At 42.0% G+C, this 26,731-nt stretch overlaps 2 long non-coding RNA genes across 2 annotated transcripts in view; one reads left to right on the top strand and one right to left on the bottom strand.

Annotated features, from left to right (window-relative positions):
* The window catches only part of LOC133257015 (uncharacterized), a 135,023-nt gene that overhangs the window by 20,523 nt on the left and 87,769 nt on the right, over nt 1-26,731 (top strand). The window lies entirely within an intron of this gene.
* Nucleotides 4,879-12,011, bottom strand: LOC133256522 (uncharacterized). Its single transcript, XR_009739238.1, has 3 exons — nt 11,409-12,011; nt 7,919-8,033; nt 4,879-5,257 (listed from the first exon to the last, which is right to left on the bottom strand). It is a non-coding gene; the product is annotated as an uncharacterized LOC133256522 (long non-coding RNA).

The following is a 26,731-nucleotide window of genomic DNA, read 5'->3' as shown; positions in this document are numbered from 1 at the left end:
TAGACTATAAAAGCATTAGTGTCCTGCTTGTGTTTCTACACATGTTTCTATAATGTGCCTTATAGTCAAGCAGCCAGCTCAATTGATGGTGGGAAAATGTGAGCATTTTCCCTTGACATGATAAAAAGACTCTGAGATGGAGCATATAAAACTAAAAGCCCAGCATAAACTATTCAAAATACAAAAAGATGAGAAAATTAATAGACACCTGGAGTAGAATAAGAGTGGTCAAGGCACACAAACTGCCCTGGGGGGAAAAGAAGTTTCCTTGAGTCATCTCAAGTAGCCAGAGCAATAAGAACTCCGGCTGAAGTTAGGTCTTCACTGACTTCCTCGAGGTGGAGAGAGGGGATGTGCAGGAGAGAAAACCAGGGAGTTTCTTTGCTTTAAAACTTCCGCTGAAGGAAAGTTCCCTGTTGGCCAGCACTTTTGGGTTAATTCTGTGACTCTAGAGAAAGTGCCTCTGCTAAATCATCCTAAGGGGTCAGGTGAGGCAAAACACACGATACATGATCTGCCATTAGCAGCCTGGGTGCCCAAGGGTGCGTTTATGACTGGGCTCCTGGACTTCTTGTCTGTCTCTCTCTCACACATACCTTTTTCAACCCATATAATTTTCTCTAATGGGAAACTAGAGCCTTCATTCACGTCTAGATTGGTAGAATGAACCAGCGACTCACTTCTACAAAAGGATGTAGTAGTTCTTTAAAACCATCACTGTGGTAACTGCTAATGACAGACACACTAAACTGTTCCAGGGAAATTTGGAAGATGTATATTTAGCTAGAGAGGCTTATGGTATTTGCAGCTGTCACTTTATCATTAGACACTGCATCCTGCTAACTTCACACATTCAGTCACCCTCAAGTGCGTTTACCCTTGACCTGCCCACATTATAATTATTTCAGATCCATGTGCTCTTCTCATCTGAGCTGTGACTTATCCTTCCATCTCTGAATTGCATACCAAGTTGCTCCTCACAATTTGATCAGAAAGCTAGAAAGCATTATATTTGGGGTTTTTAAATAATATTTTAAGGATAGTAGAATTTTAACTAACATGAATGACATAAAATATAATGATTAGACATTTGAAAGGGAAATTAATGTCTTGAAAATTTAAGGTAAGAGGGAAAAATAAAAAATGCATGTTTAATTGGTAAAAAGATAGACTTTCTTGTTGACCATGTAAAGAAACAAAATCTTTCCCTGAATATCCTTCATTACCCTCAGAATGTTATTTTTAATGTTTGGTAGAATTTAGGTCTCTACATTTATAAGATACAAGTGCAGTTTATATTGACTATATGTCATTTCTGTAATTTCTGACCAGTGTGAAATGGAAACATCTTTCAAGCACAGAATATGTATTGATTATGGAACATCCCAGCAACATGAAAAATATTGAAATAACATTAATATACAGATTGTAGTGTTTAACCAGAGTATTCCATTGATTTTTTCAGGATCTGTATAGTTCAAATTCATTTCTACCCAGAGATACATGTAGTGACCCTTCTAAGGTTTGAAAGTTTTGACACTAAAAACAGCATTTTAAATAAGAGCGCATAAGAAACAGAGCCTTAAATGCTTGTGTGTGTGTGTGTGTGTGCACACGTGTGTGGATGCATGTGCTCAGTCATGTCTGACTCTTTGCAACCACATGGACCAGCCAGGCTCCTCTGTCCATGAAGTTTTCCAGGCAAGAATGCTTAAATGCTTAAGATCTCTAAATTGAAAGGGATTGAAATGTGGTGAGTTCCATCAAAAATGGAAGGTCCCTGACAAGGTCCAGAAAGCCAAAGACCTGCCATTTGGTGTGGAGGGCCCTGTGTTTAAGGACAGCTTCCTTTCAGTAATTGAATGCTCACAGACCCCTCGGTGTGGAGAAGTCTAAAACACAGGTCAGCCTCAGAAGAAATCTCTACCTAAAGCCTTCATTAAAGTAAGTTGGAGGTGGAGGGACAGGTAAAGGTTGTAGAGGGCAGATGTGGTCAGATGAGGAATTAACACTTTCTCCAGAGATAACGTCCTAGTGACCTCCTTTCTTAAAAAAAAAAAAAAATATATATATATATATATATTAGAACAGGCATGTCTTCCTCCCCACCCCCACTCCTCTTTTCCTTCCTCCTGACAAGCAAACAATGAAATGGCCATTTGAATGAGTGCTTTGAATGCCTCCTCTCTCACCTTTATATATTACCACCTGGATGGGTGCAGCCCATTGTTCTCTCCCTCTTTTCCTAGCTCCTCACTGAAAGAACGCTGATACAAGTGCTGATACATTATTCAGGAGGATTCAATACCCAGCCTGTAGTTTAATAGATTAGAGCAGTTTCCTCTCTGGGTAAAAGCACGGCCTTGTTTGAGTTGGAGAGGGACTCAGTCTCTTTCTGGCAGCTCCACAGAATCAGTGAAGGCATCTTGATGCCAATGTGGGTTTGGGTGGCGGTGGGGCCTGGAAAATCCATGCCTGTGTAGCTGGTGTTCTCCAGCAATCTGCTCTCTGTGCTACCCTTGGCTTTGAAGGGCTTGACTGAAGATCCTGGACAGTTCCTCTGGATGCCTTAGGTTCCAATGGAACACCTTTCTCGTTGACTTAGACACCATATGGACTCTTTTATTTTAAATTTTATTGGGAGGGTATATATAGACTCCTGAGAGTCACTTGGACTGCAGGGAGATCAAACCAGTCAATTGAACAGGAAATCAGTCCTGAATATTCATTGGAAGGACTGATGCTGAATCTGACGTTCCAATACTTTGGCCCTCTGATGCGAAAGCTGACTCATTAGAAAAGATCCTGATGCTGGGAAAGATTGAAGGCAGGAAAAGCAGACGACAGAGGACAAGATGGTTGAATGGCATCACTGACTCAATGGACATGAGTTTGAGCAAGCTCTGGGAAATGGTGAATGACAGGGAATCCTGGAGTGCTGCAGTCCATTGGTTGCAAAGAGTTGGAAATGACTGAGCAACTGGCGACTGAACAGCAACAATAGTTGCTTAACAGTGTTGTGTTAGTTCTGCTGTACAGCAAAATGAATCAGCTACACATATACATATATCCCACCTTCTTTAGATCTCCCTCCCATTTAGGTCACTACAGAGCACTGAAGAGAGTTCCCTGTGCTATACAGCAGGTTCTCGTTAGTTATCTGTCATATACATAGTAGTGTATAGGCACCATATGGACTCTTCAGTTCAGTTCAGTCGCTCAGTCGTGCCCCACTCTTTTCGACCCCGTGAACCGCGGCATGCCAGGCCTCCCTGTCCATCACCAACTCCTGGAGTTTACCCAGACTCATGTCTGTTGAGTCAATGATGCCATCCAACCATCTCATCCTCTGTCGTCCCCTTCTCCTCCTGCCCTCAATCTTTCCCAGCATCAGGGTCTTTTCTAATGAGTCAGCTCTTCACATCAGGTGGCCAAAGTATTGGAGTTTCAGCTTCCACATCAGTCCTTCCAATGAACACTCAGAACTGATTTCCTTTAGGATGGACTGGTTGGATGTCCTTGCAGTCCAAGGGACTCTCAAGAGTCTTCTCCAACACCACACTTCAAAAGCATCAATTCTTCTGTACCCAGCTTTCTTTATAGTCCAACTCTCACATCCATACATGACCACAGGAAAAACCATAGCCTTGACTAGACAGACCTTTGTTGACAAAGTAATATCTCTGCTTTTTAATATGCTATCTAGGTTGGTCATAACTTTTCTTCCAAGGAGTAAGTGTCTTTTAATCTCATGGCTGCAATCACCATATGGACTCTTGCTGCTGCTAAGTTGCTTCAGTCCTGTCTGACTCTCTGCAACCCCATAGGCGGTAGCCCACCAGACTCCCCCATCCCTAGGATTCTCCAGGCAAGAACACTGGAGTGGGTTGCCGTTTCCTTCTCCAATGCATGAAAGTGAAAAGTGAAAGTGAAGTCGCTCAGTCGTGTCCGACTCTTCGTGACCCCATGGACTGCAATCTACCGGGTTCCTCTGCCCATGGGATTTTCCAGGCAAGAGTACTGGAGTGGGTTGCCATTGCCTTCTCCGATATGGACTCTTGGTGGCCCTTAAATCACCAGAGGCCTCTAGTTTCAGAGAGAATCACAACAGAGCAGTGTGATACCAGCAGTCCCCAGCTCCAACAGAGGACTGCTAGTCACAGTAACACATTTCTTAAGCTTCTCCTTTCCCTCTAAAAGCCCCTAGCAAGTAAGCTAGGGCCTGAGAAGCAAGAGGCTGGCGGTGTCAGAGCCAAGTCTTATCCCCCACACCCAACACACACAGACACACACACACAGAAGTACACACTCCAAGCCTATCCTGGGGAAGGAGAGAAGAGCTTTGAATCCCTTATGAGATTAGTTTGGAGAGGTTTTAATATCTAAAAGTGATCTGAGAGATATCAGATTTGCTTACAATGACACTAAGGGATGGAGAGAATGATTGGACAGGACATGGTTGAAAGCAGTAATAAAAGGAGATATCAAGCCTTTTTCTTATGTATCCTTCAGTTTGAGGGTTTTCAAATAAACTGGTTACCTAAAATGTTTATTTAGCGCATAGTTTCTGTAAATTTTAAGTGTAGAAATAAAATAACACCATGGAGGGAAAAAGATATAGGCAAGAAATTTCACCTTTTTCTAGCTTTCTCCTCTGAGGATGTTTCGTCTGTCCCTGAAAAGGACACCTTGGCAGCCCAGGGTCTCTGAGCACTTGGCAGGGAGGCATGAACCCGGGGCCCTGGCTGCAGCAGTGGCTCAGCTGCAGGCTCTGTGAAGCCCCCTGCCTCTATGGTCTTGGTTTCCTCTGCATCATTGGCATCCCAGGTGCTCCCAGGGTCCCCTCGACTTGCTCGTCAGTGACCCATAACTGATCATGTGAAACACATCAAATGTAGGTTCAATACAACTCCAGTAATTTTCCCACATAAAACACTGGTTATGTAAGTAAGGAGAGTCCTTCACTCCAGAGTTTGTGTTTCTCCAGAGGTCAGATTAAATCTCTCTTACGTTCCAAAGTGGAGAATGGACATAGATGATGTAACAAGAGCCTGGTGTGGTGGCTGTGGGATGGGCAACCTGGGAGCCCTGAAGTCTCCACCCATCAACCAATGGATCCTGGGAGCTGGCAGCAGGCTTCTTCACCACAGCTGTTTCGCCATCTCAGTATTAAAGGATTCGAGGAAATACACTGAAGCTCCTGTTGAAGGAGATGCTTATGGCTTCTTTATTTGCTCCTTAGAAAGTTTTTTAATAGCTAATTATTAGAAGAAAAATAATAAAATTTTTTTAAATTAATTATTCAATATTTTCCATGTATGATAAGATACAGATAAAACTAGAACAGCACTCATTTACCTATACTCAGGTTTTTAAATGAACATTTGGCCACGTTTGCTTCCAATTTAAAAACAATTAAGAAAAGGCAGGCAGGGAGGCAGGAAGGCAGGTAGAAAGAAGGGAAGGAGCCAGGAAGGGAAGGAAGAAGGGAAGGAAGCAAGGAAAACATCTAGTTGCAGTTGAAATGCCTTCCCAATCTCATGTGAGAAGATAATTACCACTCCTCAAAGGTAGTAACTTTCTTATTGTTCATGCACGGTTTTTCCTGCTCACATTTTTATATTCTTTCTACATATTTGTTTATCAGTATATATATATTGTTTGTGTTTTAATATTTTCCATAAAGGGTATCCTACTGAAAACGATTTTTTGTAACTTGTATTTTTCATTCAGTGTTACTTTTTAGATTAATCTGTGTTGAAATAGGTAAGTGTTATTTATTCATTGTAACTGGCCAAACTATTTCATGTATGGTGATGAAACCACAGTTCTCTCTTCCACTCTTGGAGGATGGTAACCTTCCAACCTATTCACATTACAGCGAATGCTGCAGTGGACACCCCTGTGTTGTATTTCCTTCAGTATCTGAGCAGCATATACCTGAAAGGGAAACTGACTTCTTGAAGGGTATGCGCGTCTTCTACATTACTATTTAGCAGATATTAAAAACTGCTTTTCTGAGTTATCGTGCAGGTTTATACCCCAACAAGTAATAGAGCAGAGTTCTCGTTCCTCAGCATCCCTGCCAACTTTTGGTATTACCAAACATTTGGATTTTAGTAATTTTGCTAAGTGTGAAATGGTATCGATCTCATTTGTGATTATCGTTGGCATTCCCTGATCACTGTCAAAGTTGAAGATCTTTTCATATATTTATTAGTTTATCAAGGCTACTCTTTAAGTAGCTGTTTATAGCCTTTGCTCGCTTTTCCATTGGGTTGTGGCTATTTTCTTACTGATTTGAATTTCGAGCTATGAATGCTCTCTTTGTTGAAAATATGAGTTGCAAATATATTGTTTATTCCGCTTCCTGCTGGTAACTGTGGCTGTCCTTCTTGTTGGAGTGGTAACAACTGAGACTTGGGTTCAGATATGGGGATGGAGAGAGAGTTAGCTCTTACTTGGCTTTGATTTTTGGTTGTTCAGGTGTATGCCAAAGCACTCATCACTGGCTCCAGCCCAGCTCACTACAAGTACTGCAGGGAGACTCGGGGCCCAAGCTGCTGGTAAAGAGTTATCTGTTTTTGTTTTCATCTCCGTGTACCTCATAGGAAAGGTAGTACTGTTTAGGAGAGCTTGGGATCCCAGTATCTGTGTTTCATGGCTCCCTGCATTAAAATCACCTGACGAAGTTCTAAAAATAATATTTTGGCCTTACCATAAAACCATTTAATCAGAATTTCTGAGGCTAGATTCCAGGAATCAATGTTTTAAAACTTTCCAGGTGATTCTAATGTGCAACCAGGGTGCCGAACCATTGCCTTAGACAGATACCATCTTCACCAGGTCCCATGAGTATTTCTAACACTTTGAAGTCAAGACACCTGCCCTCATTAAGACTTATTAATTAGCTTTGGGGATAGGTTGAGTTCTTTATGCAGATATGAAATAACTATTAACACATGTGTTTTTAAATGCCCAAGAGACTGATTTTTATGTGATCCAACAAAGCTTCCAGATCTCATGCAGTGTCAAGGTCAATAAGCTAGAGGGTCCTGTATTCCCACTGCCCACCCCCTCCATTATTTGATCTTTGTTTGGTCTCCTTGAAAGACAAAGATGCTCAGTCTGTAGCATTTTTGCAGCTGGAAGGGTGGTCCCTGGAGCCTGAACACTTCATTTTATTCTGAGGTTTGTAGTCATGACCCTGCAGGATTTACTGTGTTTTTGTGTCCTAATTACTCCCTTCTCTATTTTCCAGTGGATCCATCAACTCAAAATCATTTCCACTGTGTTTTGCTGTGTTTTGGTTCCATGGAGGATCCTTTGGCTCTGACTACCTTAGATCCCATTCTCCAGGGCACCTATGAGCTCCCCTCAGCTGCAGAGCCTTCTTGAAGGTTAGGCCAGAGGCCTCCTGCACACATCACAGGGGAACGGATGTTCTTGGGTGATGCTGGTTCTCCATGGACAAACTGTTGCCACATTTGCCTCTCAGTCCACTCCATCCCTTTCTCTAGGGCAAGGGACATGGTTTCCTCTTTGCATTGGTAGACTGTTCAAATGCAGTCCCAGGGCTCCTTGGGGTACATGGGCTTGAGATAACTGGACTGTTTCTAAAAAGACGTGTGACTAAACCCTTGAAAGGAAATGTCTGCCGATGGGAACGACTAGGCTCTCCCTCCATACTGTTTGACACTGCCAGGTTGATTACAGGAGGCCCACAGGGTCACTTTCCCCACCAGCCACCTTCCAGGTCTGCTGACTTAGGGTCTATTCCTCCCTCAACAGCATTAATTTAAAAATTCTACTCAGCCACACTATTTAGCCTCTTCCCATGCTAGGGGCTTTTCCTTGATCTCGTTTTCCACTTCATTTGTTTATTTTTTTCTTAAAAAAAAAAAAAGTTATTCTTTACCTCATGCTAATTATTTGCTTTGAGACTTGAGTTTCCTTTAAAATTTTTTCTCGATACTTCCTTCAGAAGGCTTATCCCACTCTGTAACCATTGGTGTTGCCTCAGAAGGATGGATCTGGAGGGGATAACAAGATTTTCACTTTTTATTAATAAAACCTTTTTTAATATGGGCACATATTACTTCAGCAATTAAAATTATTTAAAAAATCAATTCAGTCATGAATAAAACTTAAAGTGCATCCTTTGGAATGTATGCAAACCCGTAATATATACGTTTTATGATAAACGTATATGTACATATATAAATACATGCATATAAATATGTTCGTGCTTATAAAGCACTTAGGACACCACTGAGCACCTAGTAAAAACAAATGTGTGCCACCGTTTAAGGAAGCAAAGTGAAAGTGAAGTTGCTCAGTCATGTCTGACTCTTTGTGACACCATGGACTATAGCCCACCAGGCTCCTCCATCCATGGAATTTTCCAGGCAAGAGTACTGGAGTGGGTTGCCATTTCCTTCTCCAGGGGATCTTCCTGACCCAGGGATTGAACCCGGGTTGAACCCGGGTCTCCTGCACTGTAGACAGCCACTTTTACTGTCTGAGCCACCAGGAAGGCCCAAGGAAACAAACGGTTTGCCCAAATCTGTATGTGAAAGGAAATTTTGAGATAGGGGTGAAAATACAGTGCTTAGCCCAGTATGAAGCCTGTCATACTGCTGACGTATACATTCCGATGTTTTCTTTGTTCTCATTTGAGAAACTGGAATGAGTTAAAGTCAAGGAGCATGCTGAGGTTTAACTCATAACATAGTTCCAAAGTGACACAAGGCATGATTTAAAGCCAGACAGCCTCCCCAGGTTTTTAGTTCTTAGTGGAAGTTGTCATTCTTTGATTGATGACACAGGACTAGGGGTTCTGAACACCCATTGTGACCGACCCAGGGCTGAATGCAGCCAGGCAGATAGTTTGCTGTGTTCTCCATACTTTTTCTGGTCCCAGTTTAAACCCTTGAAGTTAAGTAGCTATGAGGTTGATCTAGGATGAATCCATCATCCACTGCTCTGGCCCCGAATCATCTGGGCTATTTCCAGGCCAGAGCAGAACATCCTGAACTTTGAGAGTGACAGTGGGCTTTGGGCCTTGACCAGAGCTTTGGTCACGTACAGAACTGGAGTTGGGCTCTAAGCTAAGATTCATTGGAGGTGGGAGGCAAAGTCACCCTGGAGCAGTCACAGGTGGGTTGGTCTGAATCAGACAGATTTCTGCTCAGACTACTGCCCAGCAGGGAGGTCAGGCTGGACCTGCTCTGACCCCAGCTTGGTGAGTTCAGCAGACTCTGAGTCAGCTGTTGTTTTGGCCCAGTTGAACTGGTATCAGTGTGGCTCTTCTAAGTTAGTTTTCCTTGAAGGCAACCAAAAATAGGATAAAATTGCATTTGCAGTATATTTTTTGCAAATAGATTTTTCTGTTCTTTTACTAATACTCTTAGCTGCATTTCTTTTTTATTATAAAAATTTTCTGAATATTAAATAAACAAAAAACTGTATTAAGTGGTTACTTTGGAAATGGGGCTCTTGCAAAATTAACAAAAAAAAAGTGTAACTTGCCTTTTTTGGAATGAGAGATTCTTCAGGGACTTGTGAAAAAGTACAGGGTCTTCTTTCGTGTTCATAGGCACTAATTCAAAGAATTCAAATGTTCATGGATCAATAATGCTACAACTATTATAACTTCTGAGAGAATTCACCCTGCTGGGGTTTCTTTAAGGGAGAATATTTTTATGAGGCTTTACTTCGATGGGCGAGAATTAAGTGTGGATTCATGATTGCTTAGGGAGGGGTAGTTTGGGAACTTTCCTGATGACTGCATTCAGAGTGAGAAGCCAAGTCCAGCCCCTGGGGCCACAGAGTCATGTCCTTCCGGCTGTTCTAACTGTGGAGGGAAGTCCAGGAGCACCTCCCGTCCCTTGACAACTGGTAGGGTGGGGACCAGTCAGAAATACAAAGCGAAAGTACCAGAAGCTCCTGCCATCCATGTCCCCGGCTTAAATTCTTACTTGGCTTGTTCAGTTTCTTTTAGCCCCATGGGTTCCCTTTGAGGATCTGGCTTTTCTAAAGGGATAGGAGTTTATTTATAATGACTTTAGGACAAAATCAGTCATGCTGGAAGTGAATTGTATGTAGGTTTAATATATAAGATATTTAAGTATGTCAGTTTCATTCTCATTTCATGTAAGTTCTCCGAAGACATATCCTGGCCAAAATATTGATTGTAATATTTCCACATGGCCTGAGTACTTCTATTTTTTATTAAGAACAGATGTGCTCCTGGTTGGAGTGTGAGTCCCCTTATTTATAAGCTGTGTATACTTGATAGCATAGCAGAAATTCAACAAATATCTGTTAAATGAATAAAGAATAAAGGATAGATTCCATTGTGTTTTGAAGCATTTATCAAGTGCTTGTGTGTCCGTGTATCAAGTGTCTTGATCAGACACAAACAGCTACCCCTAAATCTGGCCAGTCTCAACCTCATGCATGGTATGTCATCCAAACAGGAGAACACCATTCTCCTGGCTCCTATTCTAATGAGTTATTCTTGAGCATGACTTTAGGGTGTATTTCCATATTATACAATGGAGTTATCATATCTATATCAGGGTTTCTCATCCTGGGCACTATTGGCATTTTGAACCAGATAATTCTATGTAGAGGGGACTTTCCTATCCACTTTGGGATGTTAGCAACCTCCCTGGCCTCTATCCACCAGCTGCTGGCAGGACCCACCTCCCTAGTTATGACATCCAAAAATGTTGCTAGGTTGCCAGATTTCCTCTGGGGAAAAATCAACCTGTTAGAAACCATGGATCCGTATAAAAGAGTAATATATGGTTGTACCACCTTAAGCAATATTAAAATCACAGGAAAAACCCCAATAACCCTTTGTTGTTGTTCAGTAAAGGTATTCTGTAATATTCTGCTGCAAGAAACACACTCAGTGGACTTTTCTCTGAGAAGCAAGGCTTCTGTTTAGGGAAACAAAAAAGTGTTAGGACAGAGATGTGTAGTTATGAAACTTACCCCCAAAAAAGCATATTTGACTTCTTTTGAAACAAGTAGAAAAATGAAGACCCAAAAAGTTATGAATGCTTCACATTAATAAAATTAGTAATTAATAAAATAATAGTTGAGTAATGAATATGAGAAGGTAAGAATAGAAAACAGATATCTCTGTCTTTCTGCTCCAATCTCCCTTTCTCTTCCTAGAGCCCACCACTTTCAACATTTTTCATTTCAAGGAAGAAAATAAAAGTTTACAGTAAGGAAAGTTTAAGCTTTACTTAGGGAGAATTGGAAAAGACAAAAGTGTGAACTCAAGGTGGCAAACAGGGTGCCGACTTGCAGTTAATGCCAGTTCCAAACAAATCAGAAGAAGGCCTGGGCTTTGCTTTCATGAAGAGAGTTTGAGACTATTTCTTACTTACCTCCCCTCCCTAGGAAGGCAGAATCTTCTTTTCCTCATGGTATACTGGCTACATATTTTGGAGATTGAGCTGTTTTTAGTCTAAATCTGATTGAATTTTCTCTCCTGGAGGGAGCTTACTGTGACGGGTTTTTTTGGCCAACAGCTCTGTCCCGCCTTTGTTGAGGCTGACCTGTTGTGGTGATGCCAGGGACTCATTTACAGCCTTTTCCCTCGGAACACAGGGCGCCCACTCTTCACTGCACTATCCCGTTGTTCTGGAGAGAACAGTCCGGCCTTTGTCCTGCTGCTGAGGTCCCTGAATGGATTCGGGTTTCTGGTGAAGTGGGGGCCCGTTGTTACAGTAGTTACTGTCCTCTCCTTCAGAGGTGCGTGCGGATTTCAGCTGCTTTGCTTACTGAGTCGGCTCTTGAGAAAAGTCCTCAATGTGTTTGATGTCCTGAAGCTCTTGTGGCTCTTTATCTGAAAATGTAGACATTCTGAAGAATTTCTTAGCCTTTTCTTAAGCAGGCTTTTTATCCACTGAATGACTCTCTTTATGTGTCCCAGCCACTAACACCCTAAAGTTCAGAGGCATACAAGTAAAAAGAGACATTTGTATGAGGAACAAAATATTTCAGGACAACAGAATTTTTCATTATTTGTGACCTTTCATGATATTTCCCCTCTTACCGTATTTCCATTTGTTTCTTAACTCATGTAGCTGCAGGCATTAATTAAGCAACAGCTGTATACACAATACTTCATTGGGCATAGTGTGGGATACAGGGGTCCCTGGGAGGAAGGGAATCACAGTGGCCAAGATTTCGAATTTGGGGATCTGAACACGTGCTGGGATTTAGAAAAGGCAGAGGAACCAGAGATCAAATTGCCGAATCATCAAAAAAGCAAGAGCGTTCCAGAAAAACATCTCCTGCTTTATTGACTTTGCCAAAGCCTTTGACTGTGTGGATCATGACAAACTGTGGAAAATTCTTCAAGAGATGGGAATACCAGACCACCTGACCTGCCTCCTTAGAAATCTGTATGCAGGTCAAGTAGCAACAGCTAGAACTGGACATGGAACAACAGACTGGTTCCAAATCGGGAAAGGAGTACATCAAGGCTGTATATTGTTACCCTGCTTATTTAACTTATATGCAGAGTACATCATGAGAAATGCTGGACTGGATAAAGCACAAGCAGAAATCAAGATTGCCAGGAAAAATATCAATAACCTCAAATATGCAGATGACACCAGTCTTATGTCAGAAAGTAAAGAACTAAAGAGCCTCTTGATGAAAGTGAAAGAGGAGAGTGAAAAAGTTGGCTTAAAACTCAACATTCAGAAAACTAAGATCATGGCATCCAGTCCCATCACTTCATGGTAAATATATGGGGAAACAATGGAAACAGTGAGAGACTTTATTTTTGGGGGCTCCAAAATCACTGCAGATGGTGACTGTAGCTATGTAATTAAAAGACTCTTGCTCCTTGAAAGAAAAGTTATGACCAAACTAGACAGCATATTTAAAAGCAGAGACATTACTTTGTCAACAAAGGTCCATCTAGTCAAAGCTATGGTGTTTCCAGTAGTCATGTATGGATGTGAGAGTTGGACTATAAAGAAAGCTGAGTGCCGAAGAATTGATGCTTTTGAACTGTGATGTTGGAGTAGACTCTTGAGAGTCCCTTGGACTGCAAGGAGATCCAACCAGTCCATCCTAAAGGAAATCAGTCCTGAATATTCAATGGAAGGACTGATGCTGAAGCTGAAACTCCAGTACTTCAGCCAGCTGATGCAAAGAACTGACTCACTTGAAGAGACCCTGATGCTGGGAAAGAATGAAGGCAGGAGGAGAAGGGGAAGACAGAGGATGAGATGATTGATGGCATCACCAACTCAATGGACATGAGTTTGAGTAAGCTCTAGTAGTTGGTGATGGACAGGGAGGCCTGGCGTGCTGCAGTCCATGGGGTCACAAAGATTTGGACACAACTGAGTGACTGAACTGAGCTGAACACATGTCAGCTTTGCCTCTTCTGGGCTATGTAATCTTGAGCAAGTCCTTTAACCTCTCTTAGCCTGAGTCCACATCTGAAATATCAGAATACTAACAAAATCTACTTTATTGAGTTATTGTGAGAATTAATTGAGATACGCTGGCAAAGCACATACTGCCACGCGTGAGCATCTTTTCATTGCTCATTTGATACTAATCTTGAAAAGAAAGCAACTTGTGGACCAGAATAGAAGAAAGACATTTATGCACAGAATTATATCATGTGGTAAAGAACAATACATTCTAGGAGAAGTAGAAAGGAGGGTATATCAGTAGAATAAATAACACTAGCTACTATAATGTATAAGCCTCAGGCCTGTGGTTTTGCATGGTAGGGATGGCTTTCCTCCAGGGGACTGGGTGGTCCTTGCTTCTTCCATCTTGTGGTCTTCTAGAGCTTTCGAATGATTCACTTCAAGGTACATAGGAAAAAAGACAAGGAAAGTAGAAAGGTGGGAAGGGAAAAGGAGGGTGTGTGCATGTGAGATACTGCTTGGGATGTTTTGTGGCTAGGTATGTCTCTATTGACGTGTGATAAATTGTTCCAAGTTAAGTAGCTTAAAACAGCACATTATCTCTTTGGTCAGAAATTCTGGAGCAGCTTAGCTGTGTGGCTCTAGCTTTGGGACTCTCACATGTCAAGATTTGGCTGGGTTGCAGTCATCTGAAGACTTGAATGAGGTTGGAGGAGCCTCTTCCAAGACAGCTCACTCACATGGCTGTTGGCAGATGGTCTCAGTTCCTTGCCATGTGGACCTTTCCATTAGGCTGTTTGAGAGGCTGTTTGAGAGGTCTTACAACATGGCAGCCGGCTTTCCCCAGAGCCAGGGATCTGAGAGAGAACAAGGAAGAAGTTCTTATGCCTTATGATCTAGTTTTGGCAGTCCCATCCTGCCATTTTTGCTATATTTTTCACTAGAAGAGAATCACTAAGTCCAACCCACACTCAAGGGGAGAGGAATTAAGCTCCAGTTTTTCAAAGGAGTATTGAAGAATTTGTGTACCAAATATATAAAGAGCACAGAGCTCCTGAAACCCTTGGAATTTGCTAAGTGATAAGAGCAAAGTGAAAGGAATGTCTTTTATTTATAAGAAGCCCCTTTCAACTGCACCTGAGCTTATTTTAATTTTTAATGTGGTGTGGTTTTTTTTGAAAGCCTCTGAGGATGAGGGGCTGGTTGCCAGGGGAACCAACTTTCAGCCTCATTCCTTTCAATCTCCAGTCAAGGGAGAAGGGCTAAAGGTTGTGTTAATCACCAATCATGGCTATAGGATGAAGCCTCCATAAAAGTCCCTAAATTATGGGGTTCAGAGAGCTTCCTGATTGGTGAGCACATCCATGTGCTAGGAGGGTGGTACAGCCCAACTTCACGGGGACAGACACTCTGATGCTTGGGACCCTTCCAGTCCTTGCCCTATGTATCTCTTGATCTGGCTGTTGATCTATTTTGTTTATAATATTATAAACTGGTAAATGTAAGTAAGTATTTCTCTGAGTTCTATGAGTCATTCTAGCAAATTATCAAACCTGAGGAGGGGGTCATGAGAACTCCAGTTGATAGCCAGTCAGTCAGAAGTGCAGGTGATAACTGGGACATGCAGTTGGTGTCTGAATGAGGGGGGAGTTTGTGGGACTGAATGCTAACTCCAGGTGGACGGGGTCAGAACTCGTCAAACTGCAGGATGCCCAGCTCTTTTGGGATAAAACCCACACATTTGGTCACTGCTGCTGCTGCTAAGTCGCTTCAGTCGTGTCCGACTCTGTGCGACCCCACAGACGGCAGCCCACAAGGCTCCCCCGTCCCTGGGATTCTCCAGGCAAGAACACTGGAGTGGGTTGCCATTTCCTTCTCCAGTGCAGGAAAGTGAAAAGTGAAAGTGAAGTCGCTGAGTCTTGTCTGACTCTTAGCGACCCCATGGACTGCGGCCCACCAGGCTCCTCCATCCATGGGATTTTCCAGGCAAGAGTGCTGGAGTGGGGTGCCATGAAAGCAAGTTTTCTTTAACAGCTTCTAATACCTTCTTTGCTCCTCAATACCTTTGTGTCCTTGGGCAACTTAGTCTGTTTCAGCTTCAGTTTCTCCATCTGTATAATAGGAACAATAATATCTCTTTGAATAGGTATTAGGAGGATTTGAGAAAACATGCATAAAATATTTAGGGCAGTAAATGGTAGCTCCAGTGGTCAATGGAGCCTTTTTATGGTGAAGGAAGAAACAGGCTGAGAGAGTTTTTAACAACTTGTTCCAAATCACATAGTAAATTAGGAACTGGATTAGAAACCCACATTAGAACCTCGCATGAACAAAGGCATAAAGGTCAGAAATATCACCTGGGCCTGGACCAGAGGTGGCAGAGGAAGGTTTGGGCAGAGTGGGGCAGGGCAGCACCAGCCCTTGAAAGCAGGAGACCAGCTTGAGATGGTGGAGAAAGAAACAGCAACGCACTCTAGTATTCTCTGCTGGAGAATCCCATGGACAGAGGAGCTTGGCAGGCTACAGTCCATGGGATCGCAGGAGTCTGACACGACTTAGCAACTAAACCACGCACCACCACCAGCTTGAGATGAAAGCTACTCAGTTCTCAGGCAGGGTGGTGGTTTATGCAGACTTACTCTGAGGTTGGGTTGCAAATAGATGAATGATATAATTAATACAATAGATTTTGAATCAGGGCTAGGAATACAGTCATTCAGCCACCATACTCAGTGGAGAAAGATCTACTGAACAGCAACCAGAGTCTTTTCATCATTCTCAATCTGTAGTCAGGGAAACAAGGAGACTAAAAAAGACTACCAAAGAAACACTGTTTTGAAAATATCCATAAAGGAAAGAGGGGAACTAGCTACGTATTCTGTGCCCATGTTCCCATGGCAGCACATGTCTGAATAGGACATTACACCCCAAAGCATGGGCATAATTGTGTGTGTGTGTTTGTGTGTGTGTCAAGGCAGGTATGGACAACCCACACCCAGCTCACATGAGTTGCAGTTGGGAGAAGGGGTGATAAGCATGTGGTCCCCTGTAGTATTCCTTGTGGGTGAGGAATCCCCAGGAGCTTTTATTTTTCTTCTAAGACCCCCAAATGTATACTCAAACCCAAACTTCTTTTCTGAGCTCCAGACCTAAATCCGACCTGCTTAGCAGACATTTTTATTTTCTTTAAATGTCACACAAACATCTCAAATTTCACATCCAAATCCAAAATCATGATTAAGAGCCCTTTTCTTATTAAACTGATTTATTTTTATTTTTTATTGAAGTATGGTTGATTTACAATGTTGTGTTAATTACTGCTATACAGCAAAGTGATTCAATTATGTATATATCATTCTTTTTAACGTTCTTCCCCATTATGGTTTATGCTAGGATACTGAATATAGTTCTCTCTGCTATACAGTAGGACCATGTTGTTTATCCATTTGAGACATAAAAGCTTACATCTGCTAACCCCATCCTCCCACTCCATCCTCCCCAAACCCCCTCCTTGGCAACCACCAGTCTGTTCTCTTAAGTCCATGATTCTGTTTCTGTTTCATAAATAGGTTCATTTGTATTGTATTTTAAAATCCATATATAAGTGATATCATATGGAATTTGTTTTTTTTCTTTCTAACTTACTTCACTTAGCATGATAATCTCTAGTTGCATCCATATTGCTGATGATTGGCATAATATTTCATCCTTTTATATGGCTGAGTTTAAACTGATTTTTAATCTAGTCTTCAGTATCTTATTAAATGACACCACATCCATTCAGGTATTCAGTCCAAATACCTGAACATCATTTATGTTCTTCCTTTTACTTCACCAAGTCCTATGTTCTTATACCCCAGATATAAGTGGCCATCTTCTAATAATCTAATCTCAGAAGTGACATACCATCGCTTCTGCTGTGTTCCGTTCATTAGAAGTGAGTCAGGAAGCCCAGACCACATGCAGGGGAGGGGGATTCCACGTTTGGGGGCCATTTCAGAGGCTGCCCACAGCACTCCACCACTGTTGGAGCAGGTTCTAACCCTATTGTGCTCCTCCAAGCCCCACCAGGATCTTCCTTCCCCTCATCCATGAGGCCTGCTGGAAGTAGGGTGAATACTTCTTTTGGAGTCCAGTGGTTGGCAAAGGCCTTAACAATGCTCTGCTGAACTGAGTTGAATTGTCCTCTCTAAGCCCTGGTCAGAGTGTATAAACTGTGCTGATTGTTGGGACTAAACTGAGGAGCTTCTTGAGCTTGTATCTCTTATGGCAAATGAGCTGTGGAGTAGCATCTCAGAAGTCATTTGGGGTGAGTATAGGAAACAGCTGGAACCTGGGGTCTTGCATGTGAACAGATGGAAGGTGTTTTGGGTGGGGGTCAACTGTGTGTTGTCATGGAAGGAACTGAGGACATGGAGTCAGCTGAACTCTGGAATCACAGTACTCACTCACTGAGGGACCTTTGGCAGTTTGTCTTATCAATACATGAGCGTCTGAGATTCATCACTGAAAGAAACGTAAGATCTACCTTTACTGTTGTGAGAATCAAAGGAAGCATCTGGCATGTGGAGGCCACACATTTGTTTTCCTTCCCTTCCTTCTCTTCTCAATCAGAGAGTCTCAACCTTTAGAGTCTCAACAAGCTGCCTGGGAGATTGCCAGCCTTACTTCACCCCCAAGAATCTGATCCAGTAGCCTGCAAATGGGACCGGGAAACCAGCATATTTAGATAGGGCCCTGGTGATCGATGAGGTGACCCAACAACCACACCTTGAAAAACATTTTTCTGGAGGACACTGGAACTAGAGAAAAAAATAGAAGTCAAAGGATGAGGTCTCAGATGAATAGCAGGGGTCTTTTTCTGGCTACTTTATTATCTGGGTGGATGAGGAGAAGTTGTTAGGAGCAGCCAGGCTACTTTCCAGGGATGTCGGTCACAGTGACCTGAGGCCAGAAACCATGTTTATAGTAGAAGCCTGGTTTTTAAGCTCAGTCAATGCAGTCTCCTTGTGTAAGGCCATAGGAGGAAACTGAGGGCCCCGGAAGTTGTGCGTTACCCAAGTCCAGAGGTGTTCATTTGTGGCTTAATGTGTTCACTTATTCATTCATAAAATGAATGGCCTATTACATTGAAGCTTATATAAAAGTACAGTACAGGTTCTCTGCCCTCAAAAACAGATGTTATAATATAACAATTTGAATCTCTATAAAGGATAACAGTATAGAATGGAGGAAAATATAAACCGGGCAGTAGAAGGAACAAATTATGTAGTTGCAGGAATATGGGAGTATGAGTGCTTGTGTGCTTAGTCGACTCTCTTCTTTGCGACCCATTGGACTGTAGCCTGCCTTGGCTTGTCTCTATATCCATGGGACTTTTCGGGCAAGAATACTGGAGTGGGTTGCGTTTCCTTCTCCAGAGGATTATACCAACCCAGGGATCAAACCTGAGTCTCTTGTGTCTTCTGTGTTGCAGGCAGATTCTTTACCCCCAGAGCCATCAGGGAAGTCCCAGAACACAGAAGCTGTGGGTCCAAAAAAGATTTACTAGAACCCTCGGCAGTCAGCATGAGACTTGAAAAGGGGATTTGATTTGAGTAGATAGTGAGACGAGGGCATTCCAGCTTTCCACTTTCAGAGAATACCTCTTTCTTGTGTATTGTTTTGTGAGTTATTGCATATCCTTTTGGTCTGTTTTTATATGTGTTACTACACGTTGTTATTCAAACTTTACTGGTAATTGTAATATGTTCTCTTTTGGGAAAAAGCTAGGCGCTGCTGTTTTTTTTCTAGACAGTATTTTTTGGAAATTTCACCTGCATGTTTTCCGAAGTTAGAGTGAATTTCTAATGTTCTAAAAAAAATTTATTAGCATGTATAAAGCTTCTGACATGACCAATTAATTAAGGAAGAATTAAAATTGCAGTATATAGTTTTCCTCTTCAAAAACTTTTTAAACTGCTTCCAGGCCTGCTTAGGTGCCGGCCCAGCACGCTGGATAAACTTGTATAGCCCCAGAGCATGTGAGGTGAGATTTTCCTCAAGAACGAGTCACACTGGCTATCCGGTCTTGGTGACCCAGAGGAATATTATCACCACAAAGCCAGGAGAGTTTTATCTCTAGAACTTTCTGCCACACAATGACAACCCTAATTGACGGGATTAAACTACAGACCGTTGCCAGGCACCAGAATGATAAAGTCAGAGTGTCTCCCAGCCTGATTTTCAAATCAGGTAAAAAGAAAGAGAGAGCCAAATTCAGCCTGTCTGCGTCCTGACGCCGCCCGACTCTGCAGGTCTCTGAAGAGCTTTGGTCAATTACATGGGGCTTCATCAAGATGTTGTTAAAGAGAAAAAGGACTGACGTGTTTATCTCCTGGTATGTGCCAGTTGTTCTACAAATGTTAGTCCTTAAACCATACACCTGCTCTGTGTTTAAGTATACTCTTCCCTTCTTTACCTCTTCTTCCAACGATCCCATGGGCAGTACATATTCTTAAATTAAGAGTTAAAGGTTAATTGCACATTGACACAGAGCAGTCATTGATCTATATGACTCCAAGGTCCATGCCTTTCTTCATCTACTACACCATTCAGCCCTAACACCAAGCCCAAGATGGCACACATCAGTGTACAGATATAAACATACATATAGATTGTCCAGAAATATTGGGAGATACGCACTTCCATTGAGGAAGTAATGACTATGAGTTTTCCAGGAGAAAGAATACCCATAAAACCTTGCAATGCAGTGGTCTTAGGAGTGAGCTGGAGCTGTCTTGTATTGGCTTGCTAGACTTGTTGTTTCAGTTTTCAGGAATTTAGTGAGCAAGTTGTTAAACACAGCCATTATTAGAAATATATAACCATTAAGTAGATCTTATTTTAAAATGTCATTGTTACAACTCAGTGCTTCCTAATATTTTATTATATTCACTGTTACCTCTGTTCTTGAGGTAGAAATACTGTATAATGGTATCCTGCTGTGTACACTTCTTCCCAACTGATATGCAGTGATATTTGTTGATAGCTTAAAGTTGGCTATGGGAGTTATACCACACTATGGAAATCAGTAGATATTGAGTTGGCCAAAAAGTTCGTTGGGGTTCGTAACAGGTTATGGAAAACTTGAACAAACTTTTTGGCCAACCCAGTATTATAAACCAGGGCATAGTTTCTCCAGAAGCCAGTTGTTATACATTCACCAACCACGGGGCAGTAGCCATACAGGTGTTGTTATGAAATAAAAGATCCATAAGGACTAATGAATATCATCTGCTGGCCACTCAATAGAGACCTGGTTGGGAAGTCAGAAGAACAGAAAGTCTGGAAAGTTGGTGAGCTGAGTAGTAAAGACTCCTTATATCAGAAGAGCACTTGGTCTTTCACACAACTGCAGCACAAAGATGCTTGTGTGAGCTTGATGGTGGCCCTGAAAGGGAGAGCCTGTGCCCTCAAGGAAAAGCAAGCCTCATTTCTTGTGCTTACAGTAACAAAAGCCCTGGAGTGTGTTTAATATTCTGCTTCCTGGGCCTCAGTGCTAATGGACAAGAAGGGGCAGCCCTGGCTGGTGAGGTGTGTGGACACATACTCACAGCAGGTTGTAGAGCATGGTTTCTGGCTGGCTTTCTTTAGCTCACTGTGTTTGGCTCCTGATGCTGAGCACTGCCAGCCCATTGCCCCAAAGTATGTGCATTGGTTTATTCTGGGTAACTGTCACCAAAGGTCAGATTTAAACCTCCATGGAAATAAGGTATTTGGAAGTGAGTAAGTCAGAATAATTGGGAAGGGATTCAGAAACAAAACTCATGGTCTCAAATGTAAAGTCATCCCTATACTCTAGTGCCAAGAGAAGGGACCATAAAGTAAACTTGAAATTTTAGGGTAAATATGGTCTTGGTTGTGGTGGTGGTTTAGTCGCTAAGTCATGTCTGACTCTTGCGATCCCAAGGACTGTAGCCTGCCAGGTTCCTCTGTCCATGGGATTCTCCAGGCGAGGATACTGGAGTGGGTTGCCATTTCCTTCACCAGAGGATCTTCCCTACCCAGGAATTGAATCCTGGTTTCCTGCACTGCAGGCAGATTGTTTACCAACTGAGCTATGAGGGAAGCCCCAAATATGGTCTTCAGATCAGATCAGATCAGATCAGTCGCTCAGTCGTGTCCGACTCTTTGCGACCCCATGAATCGCAGCACGCCAGGCCTCCCTGTCCATCACCAACTCCCGGAGTTCACTCAGACTCACGTCCATCGAGTCAGTGATGCCATCCAGCCATCTCATCCTCTGTCGTCCCCTTCTCCTCTTGCCCCCAATCCCTCCCAGCATCTTAGGGATCCTCAAACTTAGTAGGTAGATCCCCATGACAGGAACGTAGGTAAGATTTCTGTGGATATTATTTCTCTTCAATTACTTTTGTAAAAAAAAGATTACAAAGTGACTCACATCACTATAAAAATTTTGAACAATATTTGAGATTATAAAGCTGAAAGGGAGTTGCCTCTTTATCCTAGCTTTCCTGGAATAATCACAATATGTATCCCTCCAGAACTTTATCTACACACACACACACACACACACACACACACACCACACACACCCTGCTATCTACCTACATAATTTGAAAAATTTTAGGTAAAAAATAGGATCATACTGTCTCCATAAATATTGGATAGTTTGGTGACTTGTTTAGTTCACAGTATATCTTAGAGGATCGAACCCATGCTTTTGGTGTGCATTAGAGAATTCAGTCATGTCAGTGTACCATAATTAAAGAGTTCTTTATTGAAGAACATTGAAGTGTTCTTCAATGATATACAGTTAAAATAATATAGTCGATAAGCATCCTTATAAATATGTTCTTGTTTATAGTATAGTTATTTCTGTAGGATAGCTTCCAAGAAATAAAATTGTAGGGTAAAACTTTATGTGCATCTACACTTTTTATTTTGTCAAATAGCCCTTCAAGAGAGTTGTACCTGTTACATTCCCACAACCTTATAGTGAAATATCTACCCACCCCCCCTTATCCTCACCAATATTTTATATAAACAGTTTTAAATTTTGGCCCAACTCAGGTGAAAACTTGTGTGTTATTCTTATTTTACAATTCTTTGACAAAATATTTGTCCTTTGAATTTCCTGTTCATGCCCTTTGGCTTTTTTGTATTTATTTGAATATGAAATATTCATTTTTGAATTTTATTTTACTGATTTGTATGAGTTCTTTATATAGAACTTTTAATATCTATGTATTAAGGAATATATTAATATTTTGTTATATGCTACAAATATTTTCTCTCTGCCATTTATCTTTTATCTTTAGTAGAGCTATATTTTTGGCCATATTAGCATTTAACATTTTTTTGTAGAAAAATCTCATCTGTTCCTTCTGGGTTTGGGGGCCTTGTTTTGGATTTTTTTTTTAACGGCTGATAAGGGGAAGCCTTAAAGTCTCACTAAATGAATGTCATAAAGTAATAGCCAGGATTTACTTAATACTTCACTAGATAAACCTTAAAAAAATGTTTTCCAAGTAAGATTAAGAAATGTTTTTCACAGCTCAGGGAAGAAAATGCTGAGTAGAAAGCTGCACTGAGCCTTCTGTGCATGGGAGTGGAGCGAGGGAGGCAAACAGGACCCAGAAAGGTGTCTTGGTATACGCATTTCATCTCTGGAGCCAATATTTAGCACTGGCGTATTCTGTCTTTCTTTGGCACATTAAAAGAAGAGAAAGAGAATGAGAAGTCTGTCAAGTGCTCTGCATTTGAAAAGTGACCACTCTTTCAAGGCCAGGCCCATCCCAGTTTTCTCTTTCTGACACACAGTTGAGGATAATGTATGACATCCTTCTAAAGGGACCAAATTGGAAACTGGTTGATGTTTCAGTCCAGTCCAGTTGCTCAGTCATGTCTGACTCATTGCTTGCCCATGAACTGCAGCACACCAGGCTTCCCTGTCCATCACCAACTCCCAGAGCTTGCTCAAACTCATGTCCATTGAGTCAGTGATGCCATCCAGCCATCTCATCCTCTGTTGTCCCCTTCTCCTCCTGCCCAATCTTTCCCAGCATCAGGGTCTTTTCCAATGAGTTAGTTCTTCACATCAGGTGGCCAAAGTATTGGAACTTCAGTATCAGTCCTTCCAGTGAATATTCAGGACTGATCTCCTTTAGGATTGACTGATTTGTTCTCCTTGCCGTCCAAAGGACTCTCAAGAGTATTCTCCAACACCACAGTTCAAAAATGTCAATTGTTTGGCACTCAGCTTTCTTTATGGTCCAACTCTCACATCCATATGTGATTACTGGGAAAACAATAGCCTTGACTAGATGGACCTTTGTTGGCAAAATAATGTCTCTGCTTTTTAATATGCTGTCTAGGTTGGTCATAACTTTTCTTCCAAGGAGCAAGTGTCTTTTAATTTCATGGCTACAGTCACCGTCTGCAGTGATTTTGGAGACCCAAAAAAATAAAGTCTCTCTCTGTTTCCATTGTTTCCCCATCTATTTACCATGAAGTGATGGGACTGGATGCCATGATCTGAGTTTTCTGAATGTTGAGTTTTAAGCCAGCTTTTTCACTCTCCTCTTTCACTTTCATCAAGAGGCTCTTTAGTTCTTCTTCACTTTCTGCCATAAGGGTGGTGTCATCTGCATATCTGAGATTATTGATATTACCCCCAGCAGTCTTGGTATTCCAGCTTGTGCTTTATCCAGTCCAGCATTTCTCATGATGTACTCTGCATAGAAGTTAAATAAGTAGGGTGACAATATACAGCCTTGACGTATTCCTTTCCCTATTTGGAACCAGCCTATTGTTCCATGTCCAGTTCTAGCTGTTGCTACTTGACCTGCATACAGGTTTCTCAGGAGGCAGGTCAGGTGGTCTGGTATTCCCATCTCTTGAAGAATTTTCCACAGTTTGTCATGATCCACACAGTCAAAGGCTTTGGCAAAGTCAGTAAAGCAGAAGTAGATGTTTTTCTGGAATTCTTTTGCTTTTTCTATGATCCAGTGGATGTTGGCAATTGATCTCTAGTTCCCCTACCTTTTCTAAACCCAGCTTGAAATTCGTAAGTTCTTGGTTCATGTATTGTTGAAACCTGGCTTGGAGAATTTTGAGCATTACTTTGCTAGCATGTGAGATAAGTGCAGTTGTGCGGTAGTTTGAACATTCTTTGGCATTGCCTTTCTTTGGGATTGGAATGAAAACTAACCTTTTCCAGTCCTGTGGTCACTGCTGAGTTTTCTAAATTTGCTGGCATATTGAGTGCAGCACTTTCCCAGCGTCATCTTTTAAGATTGGAAATAGCTCAACTGGAATTCCATCATTTCCACTAGCTTTGTTTACAATGATCCTTCCTAAGGCCCAGTTGACCTTGCAATCCAAGATGTCTGATTCTAGGTAAGTGATCACACCACTGTGGTTATCTGGGTCATGAAGATCTGTTTTGTATAGTTCTTCTCTTCTCAATATCTTCTGCTTCTGGTTGGTATTTAAATTCTTTAAATGGAAATAAACAATGTTGTTATTTTGAAAGGAATTAGTCTCTGAGAAACATAGGGCATATATATTGGTTCTCCTAGCATTATTTTGCCTTTACTTAAAATATTAAAATCCTTATGCTCCTTTTTCCCTGGGATAGTTTTTCTTTTTACTTGAAATCATGACCAAATGAGAATGTACCAGCAGTTATTAAATATCATTTCTCAAGTGGATAACTCAAATCTAATTACTCAAAATGCCTTCTATTAAACAGGGCTCCCAGTAGATGGGTATATAATTGCTGGAAATATCTCGTAATAGAATGAGAAAGAAGAAAAGACATTCATTTTCAACATTTTAGGATTGTATCCATAAGAATTATAGTGTAGAGCAAGAAATGCTTAGTTTAGACAAGACTATAAAACCAGTTACAATAGAGGATAAGAAAAAGAAAAGAACATTGCAGGAGGCATGTTGTATAGTAAAATACAAGTTAAGATAATTGGAGAGGAAGCGAGAAACACTATATTTCTGATGCCAGGTGTCTGTATGCCATTGCCTAAGCATTGAGCAGTAAAGAAAGTGAACTTGCTGTCTTGCACCCAGAATGAAGTAGGACCTCATGGGTATTCCTGAGACTTGATGTGGAAACTCAGTGACAGGAATGGAAGGACAAGCATTGCCCAAGAGAAACAGACTATTAGGAAGATAAAATAGGAATAGAAATTTAAAAATCGAGGACAGCACCGTGCTGATGAATGTCTGAGTACAGACAAGGGGAGGGAGGGTTGGTCAGAAGCAGCCCAGAGGTTGGCAGCACCCACCCAACTTATTGGGCAGCTTCAACTGTTTGATTATTTTGCTAAGTCTCCTTAGTCCATAGACATATGTGTAGGTCACAGATGCCATACTAAGGAGTTCTGTCTTCATTTGGTGAAGAGCTGCCTAAATTTCTGAGGAGAAGGTGGCCTGTTGGAGTGCTGTATTTAAGAAGACAGAGTGGAGATGATTCTTTGAATTAGGGCAGCAGCAGTGGAAATCCTAGAAGCACTGATAGAGCACCTATTGTATGCCAGGCAGGCTACACAGTAGGCCCTGCAGATGCAGAGTATAGAGACAGACACCAAGTATGAGCTACAAAGTGACACCCAAACTGGAAAACAATGGGATGTACAGGAAGGAACAGTTCGTTCTGCTGGGAGTTGAAGGGGGAGCCTCAGAGAGGGTGATAGCCGAGCTAGGTCTAGGAGGAATCAGAAACATGTTACAGACGTGGGGGAGGTGAGAGGGCGTGGACAGTCCAGGCCGAGGGAAGTGTGAATAAAGGCACAGAAGCTTGAACATTCCTGGCATATTCTGGAAAGAGCGAGTAGCTCCAGGTCTGAGTGCAGGGCTCTGGGCTGGGGGATGGTTGGATGGGGAAAGGCTACCTGGCTGTGAAGATCCTGTAAGTTCTTCTGGCAGCAATGGGGAGCTTGTAGAGGGTTTTTAGCAAGGCCGAGACTGATCAGAATCTGCAAAGACCAAACCTGGCCATAGTGCAGAGTATGTGCAGGGTGTGAGAAGCTAAAGACAGGCAGATCAGTTAGGAGACCGTTGTCTTTAGATGAGTGAGCGGTAGATCCTGAGCTAGGAAAGGAAGAGGCAATGGAAATAGAAGACAGGAAACAGATGAAATAGAACTTGGTGACTAACTGGAGGTGGAACATGAAAGTTTCTGACCTACTGGGTAGCCGATTTTGCCGTTCATCTAAAGGCAGAAATAAGGGACGGGGAGCATAGGAGGCAGGGACAAGTCTGAGTTGGGACATGGTGGGTGTTCC

Source organism: Bos javanicus, chromosome 11 (assembly GCF_032452875.1).
Source record: "Bos javanicus breed banteng chromosome 11, ARS-OSU_banteng_1.0, whole genome shotgun sequence".
In the NCBI taxonomy this organism is placed as follows: Eukaryota; Metazoa; Chordata; class Mammalia; order Artiodactyla; family Bovidae; genus Bos; species Bos javanicus.
Note: the sequence above shows the minus strand (reverse complement) of the source record. Positions and strands in the feature narration are given on the sequence as shown.